Raw genomic sequence first — 13387 nt, forward strand, 5'->3', positions numbered from 1 at the left:
AAAAATATATTTATTTAAAAAAAAAAAGAAAAAGAAAAAGAAACTAACTGTAAGTGCTGCATTTTAATTTGATTTACCTGTTTTTCCTGTTTTTTTTTTGGTTTTTTTTTTTTTTTTTCCTGTGTGTTGTTTTTGTGGTGAACAACAGTGTAGACAATAGGGATAGGAGTGCTATCTCCACTGAAGTATGGTATTCAGAAAAAAACATGTATGGTCTCTGTAGGCAACTTAGATTAAGTTTGACTTGGGTGAACAGGGAGATTGCTGTCTGCTAGTGTGTTTTGAGAATGGGCTTCCTTCAACAAACACAAGGCATCAACTCTTTTGAGAGACAAAACCAATTAAGAGCCAATTAGTAGCTCTAGGTACATGAGAGTTTGTGTCAGTCACTAAATCCATGGAAGAATTCTGCAGAAAGTCTATACCATCTCTGTGTTTTTTATTGGTACTCTTTCCCATGAGATTAGAAGGGTGGAGAAAAGAGGGCAGAATTCCTGTTTCCTTGGGGGGCGGGGAAGGGGATATCAAACTGGTTTGCAACACTGAATTTGAACTAAAAATATTAGGTTATATAAATACAATGAAAGCTGAATTAGTATTTGTAACGTATTCTAAAGAGGCACAGACGTGGTCTTTAATTTAGGTTTGTGATCTGTTTCAATTTTCATCTTTAATGAAATAAAATCTGATCTCTGTTGTCCTGTTACACATCTGTGATTTCAAGGCACTTATTTTGTATATATTTGAGTAAATGGCTGACCTCAAATTTTCCCCATATTCCAATTTTCACCTTAAGAGCTTTTTCTAACAAAAAGCAAATTGACACCATCTTGTGCTTCTTGTTAGTTCAAAATAATTATGGAACTTAACACTCTAAATGGTAATTACACTTGCTGTTGAGCACAGCAGCAGGTTTTAGAACTGCAAACCAAATCAAATTAGCATTTTTGTCAAATAAAGTTAAATGTGTTTAAAAGTTACTTCTTGATGCATATAGAATAACATTTTACAGCATTATTTAATGTCTGTTGGAGACAGACCCTGCTGATATATTCATTTGTCAGAATGCTGATGTCTATATGTCAGCTAGATGTCAAGGCTCACTTTAAAGTATAAGGAGAGCAATTGCTCTTCTAGAATGTGGTTTGTTTTATTTGCAAATATATCTCTAAAACAGGTCAGATGAATTACACCTTCAAAATTGTTATTTCTCACCACTAATTGCAAAAGGTTTGCCTTAGAGGCAAATGCCATCATGGCATCACTAATGCCATGATAACATTTCTCATTACATTATCTAGTTCAGAGGTCCCAGCTGTAAAAGGATACTAGATTAGATTGATTAGACAAAAGTCTAGGTTTTTAATTAGAAAATTAACATGGAAATAGAACAAGTATTAGACTGAAACAAAACCTTCACTATTTAGAGAAATTCCTAGACTACTTAAGCAGGTCATGTTTGCAAAATCTAAAGAATCAGACTAGAAATGTACTTATCCTATTCTTCACAGTCAAAGTAAATTACCAATAAAATCAGTAATTGTTAAATTGTTGTAAATACTCTTTTTTTAATAAAAAAAAAGAAAAAATATCTATTTATTAAAAAAAAAAAGACTAGTAAAACAGTAGAACAGATGAAAAGTCAATTTTAAATTTTTAAAGCTGAAAGAGATTAACAGGATTCATTGCCTTTCTAAGTCAGACTCAGTCTCATCCCATTGTAAATCTGTTGCAATCACAAATGGTGGTGTTTATTCTTTAGGTAACAAAAGATAATGAAACAAAAATGATCGTTTGAATAATGCAGAATGCAGCAGAAAGAGAGCAGTTTTTCCAAAATTGAGATTTCTTTTCCAAACATTATGTAAGACAATTACTAGATCATAATATACATCTGTATATGCATACATATACATGTATATGTGTGTTTGTGATTCATTCATTTACGTATGTGCATGCATATGTATACATATAAATCACTGAAGTTGATCTAATAATCCTAAGAATATATGAATATTAAATCTACCTTGACTCAGCACAGTGATAGATAATTGAGTTAGCTTGTTGAGCTAATCAACACTAAATCTTCATGCTAAAATTTAACTTTATGAAGTTATAGCTACCTACATTTATTTCAAATTGCTGACTCCATTTCTGTTCCTAACATGCAGTATAATACAAATTTTCTACTTCATATTGTTCATAAATCTTACCTTCCATTTCACAGCCTAACCACAGTTTTACAAAACCCACTGGCATCAGTACTGAAACTAACTAGGTGCAAAAATAATTATACAGTATAGGTATTTCTCTTAGGACAAGGTGCTGATCTGAATCCCAACAAGACTGTTGCTGCAAAGGATTAATTCCATCTGAAAGTAACATTCTGAAATAGAATACTGATTACTTAAATTAAATAGTACAGTGAAAACCTAGGGAGTTAAAGATCATAGGCAGAATAGGACAAAAGTGTTGCCATGATAAATAATAGAGTAAAAGCTGTGGATTCTGAGCTCAGGGTTGCTCAGAGGACAGGCTTCCCATCTTCAGAGATCATTTGCAGCACTTTAGTTGCTCAGTCAGCTACATGCTTTGGTCCTAATTTTTCTCAGTCTTCAACACTGCTTCTGTGTTTTCCACAGTACTTGAAAGTTTCTCACTGTGATTCCTCTTATCTTACCTGAGTCTCATGAAATTTCAGTGACTTTTATGGGGTAGGTTCTTATCTAAACTGGTACACAATTTAAATCTAGCACACTACATCTATTTGACTTGCATGTTAGCTATGTGTGACATGACTGTGTATACTGTGTATACTTCTATACTTTATATTGTAGTGAAGTAATATTTCCTGTACAATGCAATATATGCATTTAAGTAAATCATTTCACAATTAATTGAAGAACTCTAACTACACTATATGGAATTCTGATTTTCAGTAAATGGCACAACTCCTGTTAACTCACTGGAGGAAAATTTTCCCATCATAAGCATCATAAGCTCAAAAAGCTTATGAAATTTAATAAAGTTTAATACAATGTTCTGAATGCCTACATAAGAACTTAAGTTACTTAATGCAATTCACAGTGTAAAAAAACAAACAACTTACGTCAAGAACTTTAACGTATGTAAGACTACGTAAAAATCACTACATAACACTTGCTTATAAATCACTTCAGTTCACATAAAATGAACAATCTTGAACGAGAGCACACTACAGAAGGAAAATTAAATGGAAAGAATTACCAAAAAGCTGGGAGACTTTCTTATGTGTGTGTACTTGTCTTCTCTTCAAAAATGCTTGAAAGACCCTTTGTTACAGGCTTTCCATCAGTGCAATGTGGTAGTAGAAAGTGAAATGTCCATCACTCTTCACATTTTTCATGCTTGATTTCTTGCAGTGTGACAGCTGACACACATATCTCCTTTATTTCATTAGACCCCTTTATACAGACACAAAGATGTCTTCTCACCATACTGATCACAGGATGATATTTTGAAAGATATATGTGTGTATTTTTATGTGTTTTATATCTATAACACTGTTAGGTAGCAAAAGGTAGAAAACTGGGTTCTCAAGTGACTTAAGTGGCAAACCAAGTCCTTATATACTTTGATGTTTGATTAATTCTCTGTTACTATGTTGGTATTAGCATATTGGTATTGGTTGGTATTGCATCTGGTGCAATAGGAACAGACTAGTAGATGAAAGGAATCAGTTTTGTGGCAGCTATACCTATATGGTACCTATATGGTCAGGAATCTACTTGAAGCTGGATTTACTCTAACCCTTGATAAAAATCTTTTTCTGCATGTGGTCCATCTCCTTCTAAAGGACTCAATACTGGTTATGGTTATAACATACCGAGGGACAGGAGCACATAAAGTGCTCACCTGGAATAGATTTCCAGTTTAGATTACTTCAAAATTAACCTGATTTGGATGTATCAAATCTACTTTAAAAAGGAAAATGTCTCAGTGTAAAGCAAGGTAAGACTGAAGAATTTATTTCAAAGTATGTTACTGCTCTGAATCAAAATGATGTAGATGCAGCCTACATTAAAATAATTATGTAAGATTATTTTCAGAAGTAAAGTAAAGCACGAAAGTGCTTGCTTCTAGGCTAAGTTTTGGTCAAGGCTGTGTTTCATAGTAAGGCTATGCTCAGTTTACTTAGTGGGGTATTTGGATTTATGGCTGAGATTATTTTGTAAATCTAGTTTTCCTCAGAGATTTTTATTTTTCCTATGTATGTTACCCATGTTTTGTAAGTAAGCTTTGAAGAGACTTTTTGCATCCCTACAAAGGGGTTAAACTCAATGAAAAATAGACTGGAGAATTAAGGATTTTCATCTATACATATAAGCTGACTTCACTTTTTGTGAGACTACATAAGATTGATTGTCTACTGAAGACTCACAGTCATACTGAACCAATGTTAGAAGTAGGGCGTTTATCTCTCTCTAGTGAAATGGAAATGTAAATCTGTGACAGACTTACATTTATCTACAGATGGATAAATAGATGAGTGCTTCTAGGAAGAGGACATGAGGTGTATAGTATATCTTTGAAAATGTCCAGAGAGACAGCATAGCAGACTGACCATCATCAGTCTCTCCTCCTAATCCCCTTTTGGGTAGAGGCCAAAAGCACTTGTGTGATACATGTTTGAGCTGTATTGCAATGAGTTGAATGTCATTTCAAAAATTCATTTTGAGATGGCAAAAATAGCAATTCAGAAGGAAGGATGGAAGGCCAGATGCACACAGCATACATTACTTAAACCTGCCAGATAAGACCATTTTCTTTGGGTACTACCTCCATTTTCTTGTCAACGTAATGCATAAAATCTGGAGGTTCTTTATCTAAAAATCTAAGGTAACCTGGAATAATCAGAAAAGGTGTTTACACAAGACTGCCCAGCCAGTATTCTCAAAGTATTTCAAACAGTTGAGAGTATATTGGAACCTTCATTTTGTAATCAGAAACTACATCATAAAGATCAGGTTATTCAGTCAAACCATGGAAGAAGGATGTCATTTCTATATATCCCTTCTTAGGTTTGCATTATTTATCTGAAATTTAAACTCTTCATCAGAACTCGTAATATTTTGAAAAAATTCTGATGTGAGAAATTTGTTGGCATTGACCTTGAATACGAAAACTGGGATTATTCAGGTAAGAATAACCATTCATAAAATGCATCCAAAAAGATCTGAATACTTTTTACTTAATTTATAATCATAGAATCACTAAGTAAGAATTTTCTGTACAATTATAGCAGAAATCGGAGATTATTTTTCCTATGCCTTAAAAATATCTCCATGTATGCAGTTGATATCAGAAAGGGGAAAGGAATATGTGTGTTTGAGTTTCTTGTTCCGCCACATTTGGCAAGCCAAGACTCTTCAAGTCTCACTATATTTGTATAGTTTTATAAATCTAGAGTAGCCTCTCTACTCAGTGGAACAGCTAAGTAAGGTGTTGCTGATAAGGAGTGATGAGGAGGGGATCCTATGCTCTGTTTCCCACATCCTTTGATGTAAAAGCTCAATGTACATAAAATGTTCATAAACAGAAAAAAAAAAAAAAATCTTCATTTTCTTTCTAACACTACTCAGATTCTTTACTTTGGAAATGCCAGCTTTCATGTACAGATGTCATAGATTTAAAAACCATTGTTAAAATTCAGACTATATAGTGTACCAATCTGTGGCATAAGTCTGCAGAAACTTGGATAATTTAGCTTTGTGGGAGTGTTTGAAGAGAAAGCACTGTGTGAAAGAAGATCCTGAGTCTGGATATTGTGTAGTCTTCACTTTTTCAAACATGAAAAATAGTGTCTCTGTATAAAGTCAGTCTCTGTATATTATAAAATGTACAAAACCCCCAAATTAGACTTGAGATCAATGTACAGACAAAGAGTTAAAGGGTCTGCATCGCTCTCTCAAAAGCCCAGAGACAAGGAGGCCAGGCTCCCTTCTCTCCTTTACCTGCCAAGAAAAAAGAAACCTTGAAGATGATTAGATTAATCAGAAAGGTATGCTTCAGGGGAGGGGAGAAAGAGGGGAAAATGGATAATTGCATTAAAATCACTGAGAATCCATCATCTTTCATGAACATAACAAAGTATTTTATGGATAAGAACATGTTGCTGAAAAGTTAAACACTCAGCCAGACACAGCCAAGGAGATCAGGAAGCTGGTGAATAAATACGAGGTGAGCAGCAGGAGTAAACAGAAAGTATCCATGTGTCCTGATTTCAGTTAGGACAGAGTTAATTTTCCTCCTAGTAGCTGGTAGGGTGCTATGTTTTGGATTAGGATGAAAAGAGTGCTGATAACATGCTGATGTTTTAGTTGTTGCAAAGCAGTGCTTACACCAAGCCAAGGACGTTTCAGCTTCTCACTCTGTCCTGCTAGCAGGCATGCTGGGGGTGCAGCAAGAGCTGGGAGGGGACAGACCCAAGACAGCTGACCCAAACTAGTGAAATGGGTATTCCATACCATCTGATGTCATGCTGAACAGTATATAGGGGGTATATACACTAGCCAGGGTCAGGGGACCAGCAGCTCGGGGTTAGGCTGGGCATCGGTCAGCGGGTGGTGAGCAATTGTATTGTGCATCACTTGTTTTGTACACATTATTAGTGGTAGTACTATTATCACAGTCATCAATATCATAAATCATCATTATTATTATTGTTATTATAATTTTTCTGTCTTAATAAACTGTCTTTATCTCAACTCACAGGCTTCATTTTCCTGTTTCTCTCCCCCATCCCAGGAAGGGAGGGAGGAGGGTGCACGAATGGCTCTGTGGTGGTTAGCTGCCGGCTGGGTTAAACCACAACACCATATCATCCTCAGCAAGAACTGACAGAAGTTACATATGGGTCTTTTTCTAGTAAATCACACAAACTGACTAATTATCATAGTCAATACGTTACCAGACTTTTGGAAACAATGTGAACTTCTAGGCATTTTAGCAGTGTGAAACGTGAAATGTGATGGCAGATATATGTATCTGGTGTTTCACCCAGGAGATCTACAGAAATGTGTTTTCAAGGCATGGAAATTCAGTCACGTTGTTATTATCACAGCACAATCAGTCAGAGTGCAAAGTCAAAGCAGCACCCAAAAATATAAAGACAGCTTTAAAAAGTATAACAAAATGAAAACATGCCAAAGGTGTTTCTGCAGAGAAAGACCTTTGCAGTGGATGGCATCAAGACACATGCAAACCTGGGAACCATCTGGTAGAACAAGGTTTAAAGTAATCTCATCTGATTTCATCTATCTAAAGTAATTTTGCAAATTTAAAATTGCAAATTTTCATGATAATCTTTTGATTCTTAACAGAGAGCTACCTGGACTGTCAATTCTTTTCCATTGACTCTGAAGAGGATCCTGAATAGCGTCTTGGCTGTGGGAGAAATTCAGGTTTATGCCTACACATGTAAGGATCTGGGACCGTATAAGAAGTTCTAGTGAAACTGAAGTGTCTGCTCAAGAACAGCAGATGTGGTGCAGAATCTGAAGGATTCCCATGAGTTTCTGGAGCAGCAGCTGGACTGGGCCACAAAATACTTTAGGGTATTTAAAACAGCAGGATACACCTATGTTTAAGCCCCCGAATCCTGGTAGACAAACACAAATTACAACACAAATTACAACCTGCTCTAAACTTATAGCACATCACTTCCTGCCACTATATTTGTTTTGGTCTTCTGTTTGTTTCATTCCCTCCTAGTGGTACAAGAAGAAATATCATAAAATAGAGAAGAGTGCCCATACAATAGCTTAAAGGAATTAGAAATGCCTATACAAGGACAAACTATTAAGATTTCTTTAGCAGAAAACAAAACAAAACAAAAAAAAAACAACAACAACAAAAAAAACACCACTTGGAAACTTTTCCAGAAAAAGGAATGGATAACACATTTCATTAAAACTAGTCTCTAAACCTACTATCATAGGATGAAATAATGAACATGGATCATTGTGATAAGCATATTCATCTGTAGTTAAACTGGGGACAAAGCACAGTGTTCTAGTTGTAGATATGAAAGAAGATTCCCAACCGCAAGAGTCAGAAAAATCTTGGCTATTTCATCACAAGTAAAATGTGTTTCATCACAGGTAAAATGTGTTATTCGTTATAACACATTGATTTTCAAAAAAATTCTGTCTTGAAATAGAACTTACAGTCCAATAATTCTAAACTCTCTCAAATGCTAACTGTTAAAAGTTTGTACATTAGCCTAAAAAAGGATTTATACTACAAGAACAGGTGTGTGTGGGGGAAAGCTCTTTGTGAATCCCCGGCACAATATTTCAATTTCTAAGCAAGTTATAAATTATTTAATGAAAGAAATAAAGAATAACCTTCTAAACCATATAACGAATTCCTAGCTATTTTTACATGACTTACAAACAATAAGGACTTAAAAAGAATTGTTAATTATAGAAATAGGTTATTGCACTTGCCCCTGCCCCCCAGTTTCAGATAAATACAAAAGTGGTGCTCTATTACAGAAATGCCCACTAGGAGCAACCGTGGTATCACTGTTAGGCAAGCTGAAAAAAATATGTGCATAGGGAGTGCTTGCTAAAATGTGCTGTTTGTGAGCGAAAGAGCTTGAATTTTGGACTCTTCTTTGTCTCTTTAATTTCAGCAAGCAAGATTAGGCAGGAAGTTAGGATAAACATTTTAGTGTCAACTCTAGAACAGACCATCCAAAGAAATGAAAACCTTTATCACCACTAAGATTTTTGATGCGGGTTAGCAAAATCTTTCGGGAACAATATTGTGTTTTGAAAAACAGGATATCTTCTGAGGTCCGTTTAACCCCAGTCCTGCCACTATTACGTAACAGCTTCTACATAGCTGAGCACTGAATGCCCTTGCCCTTAAAACAGTTTTATTTCACTTTTTTTTTTTTTTTCTAAAGTATGAACAAAATTTTGGGACCTAATTATGAAGAAGACCATGTAAAATATCTAGGAAAATTATATTTTAAAATTCTACTTAATATCTCTTATTTTCGTTTCAAAGAGGAGTTAATATTAACCCTCTCATATTAAAGTCTCAACCTTTTTTTTTTTTTTTTTTTTTTTCTCTGATTCTAAATAAGCACTGATCATGAAAACTGACTCTATTTAAAAGATGTTTTAAATTACTCACTAGGTGAAGGAGCCCTTCTTCAGTCTTATATCAGAATCCATGCATTTCAGCATCTTCACCTTTAATCCCTTTTGGGGATAAGGATAGGATGGTGAAGAAATACTCCTATTTTCTTCTTGATGCCAAAGGTCACCTTTATTTACTGGTATTTGTAGAAAATGTGTCAGTAGCTATACAATCAGGTTGCCTTCATAACCTTTTTTTTTTTTTTTTTTTTTTCTTAAAGACTTAGCTTAAATAATTTCACCAAAAATGCTAATAAATAACAGCATGTTGTTGTGTCAAATTTTTGAATAGAATTCCTAACACTATTGTTCTCAAGCCCAAACCCTCTAACCCCACCACACCTCCAAGGAATCACCAGAAAAATCCTCCTGAAAGTCTCAAACAGTGATGTGATACTGAAAAAGCATTTAAGATCAAAGCCAATAAAAGTGATTAAGAATATTAAGCAAGAAAAACATCTTTCCTGATAATTATTGCAGCACCATATCAAAGGGTGTTATTTTGGTTTAAAGTTGAAATTCATTTGTTTTAAGGTTTTTGTTTTGTTTTGTTTTTGTCTTAATAGTTATTTTTTTTTTTTTACAGATCTCATGGAAAAAAGCAAACATTTCAAATGAAAGCTTAGAAATATCAAGCTACTTAAAATTTCTTGCCAAAGGAGTTAATAGCTAATATCCAGCCAGCCCCAGTTCATACAAGAGTTGCCCAAACAGCTTGACCAGCCACTAGTTATTCACAGAAACAGTCCCTGGATTACTTACTACTCTTTTAATGATGCTGTATAGTAATAATTTAGCAATAGGGTGGTTTGTAATTATATAAAGCAATGTTTTTGATGTGGATTCAATAATACATAAGATTACCTAGTCCTATTTCCCCCTATTTTTTTTAATCTGTGGATGAAGTCACTTTTTTCTTTTCCTTTCTTTTCTTTTCAAATTTAAATTCTTTCTGCATCTTTTCAGGAAAAACAGCTGGGTTATACGGGCAAATACCTCAGGAAGGTAGAACTAATTGCTCCAATTATTACTGGAGAGCCAGGTGGGCAAATTAGAGAACTGGACCAATCAAGGATAGATGAAAAAAATGTTTCCCAGAGTTTTGGGAGGAAGCTAATCATTCTTAGGTTTATGATGCTGTTGTTTTTTATCTTAAAAGAATTTTTCTAATTATTTAGGTATTAGAGTAGTTATTCCTAGTTTGGGGAAGCATGTATAAAATGTTACAGATAACTTAAAATAGAAAGAGAAGGAGAAAGACTACTGTCAGTGTATTCAAGCCTCATTCATGGTTTGAGGATCCCTTACGACAGAAAGAATATCCCACTTTTCAATTTTTGAAATACAAATTATCATTCGCCTTAATAAAGGTGGTGCAGTATGAGGTAATCAGCATGTGACAGGCTAGATGCAAGTGCAGCTGCAATATTTACTTTATATTCACTTATCCTACTTCCCCCTCCCCCTCCCCCTTTTTTTTTTCCCACTTTGTATTAAAGCAGTTATTCAGGCGAGAAATCAAGAAATCACCTTTTGCTAGTATTTTCTGCTTTAAATATTGGTGGCACTGATTAATCTTATGCTGTCAAGAGTACTAGAGAGTAATCCTTTTAGATTAGCTAGAAGACGATGGCAGAAAGCAAGGTTGTGATTTTATGTTAAAGACAGTTTAAAAAATGAGAGGGTGAACTGTAGCCTTTTTATTTATAAAGATAGTAGAGGAACTTGACAATGAGTTATTCTTTCATTTAGATCTAATCCTGAGCAAGGATCACATTTTAACTCTTTTATTTAGAGTCAGAAATATTTTATTTTAGAAACAATGTTTAAGTCACAATGGTTCAATAAACCTATAAACACGGGGTTTATTACTGCTAAAAAACGTAGTTTAGAAAAGAGATGAACAAGTTTGTGTTTGTCTTTAAGAAACTCATTGAGAGTGTTCTTTTTCTATATGCTACTAGACATGAACTGAGAAACAAACAAAATATATATATAATTCAGAGAATGCTCAGGTCAGTGTTGGTAACACTTTAGATTGACTGATTTTCTCCTTAAATTCATGGCTCAATATCCATTACAATCAAGTCAACAGTCAAGTACTCAGAGGTTACAAGATTTTATTGATTCAAGAAGTATGCTTGAAAGTCCAGCCTATTTTTTCAGGTTCTCTTATGTTTTAGTATGTGGTAGCACTGAAGATTCAACACTGATGAGTTATTGGGAAGACAGCACAAGCAAAGGCAGTATATCCCATTTGTGTAAGAACACAATAGATGGTTCTGTTTGTAGTTTTGAGATAGTATTTTAAAATGAAAAGAACCGGATAGAGCCTTGGTACAGAAACATGGAACTACTGCAAAACAAATTAAATTCTCTGCTGTTGTGAAAAAAACTGGTTCTGTCTTGCTCATTTACTGCTGATAATTATAATTCTAGTGTTTTGCGAGTCAGGGATTATGTGGTAGAGGATAGGAATTAAAAAAAAAAAAAAAGTTAAATTTAACTACATTTAAGAAAAATAAATGCAATGTATGATTTGTAGGTTAATTGGAGACTACTGCCATTCATCCATTTATTTATTCACTTCCTGACATAAACATAGAAATGAGAAGTTGTACAGTATATAATTTAACTTTATTTTTTCTATATTTAAGAACAGTTAAAAAGAAAGATGGCATTAAGTTTCACAGAAGTTACCTTCTAATAGATACAAAAATAGAAATTATACTTGATTATGAAAGAATGAAAGATTTAGATGATCACAGTTATATAATTTCTTGATTTATATATAATCGAGTGCACCCTCAGTAAGTTCGCAGATGACACCAAGTTAGGTGCGTGTGTCGATCTGCTTGAGGGTAGGAAGGCTCTGCAGGAGGATCTGGATAGGCTGCGCCGATGGGCTGAGGTCAACTGCATGAAGTTTAACAAGGCCAAGTGCCGGGTCCTGCACCTGGGGCGCAATAACCCCAATCAGAGCTACAGGCTGGGAGAGGAATGGTTGGAAAGCTGCCAGGCAGAGAAGGACCTGGGAGTGATGGTGGATAGTCGGCTGAATATGAGCCAGCAGTGTGCTCAGGTGGCCAAGAAGGCCAACGGCATCCTGGCTTGTATCAGGAACAGCGTGACCAGCAGGGCTAGGGAGGTGATCATCCCCCTGTACTCAGCTCTGGTGAGGCCGCACCTCGAGTACTGTGTTCAGTTTTGGGCCCCTCGCTACAAGAAGGACATCGAGGTGCTTGAGCGGGTGCAGAGAAGGGCGACGAAGCTGGTGAGGGGCCTGGAGAACAAGTCCTACGAGGAGCGGCTGAGGGAGCTGGGCTTGTTCAGCCTGGAGAAGAGGAGGCTCAGGGGTGACCTTATCGCTCTTTTTAGGTGCCTCAAGGGAGGCTGTAGCGAGGTGGGGGTTGGCCTGTTCTCCCACGTGCCTGGTGACAGGACAAGGGGGAATGGGCTTAAGTTGAGCCAGGGGAGTTTTAGGTTAGATGTTAGGAAGAACTTCTTCACTGAAAGGGTTGTGAGGCACTGGAACAGGCTGCCCAGGGAAGTGGTGGAGTCACCATCCCTGGAAGTCTTCAAAAGACGTTTAGATGTAGAGCTTAGGGATATGGTTTAGTGGGGACTGTTAGCGTTAGGTTGGAGGTTGGACTCGATGACCTTGAGGTCTCTTCCAACCTAGAAATTCTGTGATTCTGTAATTTCTTTTTAACCCAATCTCTCTCTTACTTTTTTCCCAATCTCAGTTCTTATTCAAAGTCACCATTAGTTATACAAAGAGAGTAAAAAACTCCTTGATTTTAATCCAGCAAGATGTCCAGTCATAATTATAACCTGCTTCATGAATATTAAGTATCATATTTTAATCTGATTTCACAGTCCTCTTTTTCTGTGAAATAATACAGATAACTTCAAGTTTCTCATCTGCAATAAAATACATATTTTCAGCCTAGGCAACTAAAACATCAAAGTAGAAATTTGTGAATAGGAAAGAATTTGCAAATCTCAGTAACTGTATTGTGATTAGTCTTTGCTTCATCTGCCTTCTTTTCTCCTCTCACTTGTATCTGTCTGGTTGAAGGTCTGGAATAAAGACCATTTGTCTCTGAATGTCTTCAGAAGGCCTAATGTTATGCTTCTTTTAGTTCAACCATTGGAGTTAAAAATAAACAACAACAACAATAGAATTGTTGAAA

At 35.5% G+C, this 13387-nt stretch overlaps 1 protein-coding gene across 1 annotated transcript in view; it reads right to left on the reverse strand.

Moving 5' to 3' along the window:
* PCLO (piccolo presynaptic cytomatrix protein) overlaps window positions 1-13387 on the reverse strand; it is a gene marked incomplete at both ends in the record, with an annotated part of 199010 nt that overhangs the window by 27435 nt on the left and 158188 nt on the right. The gene's annotated exons all lie outside the window — the stretch shown is intronic.

The sequence above is a fragment of the Netta rufina genome, assembly GCF_964035555.1.
Source record: "Netta rufina genome assembly, chromosome: 1".
NCBI lineage: Eukaryota > Metazoa > Chordata > Aves > Anseriformes > Anatidae > Netta > Netta rufina.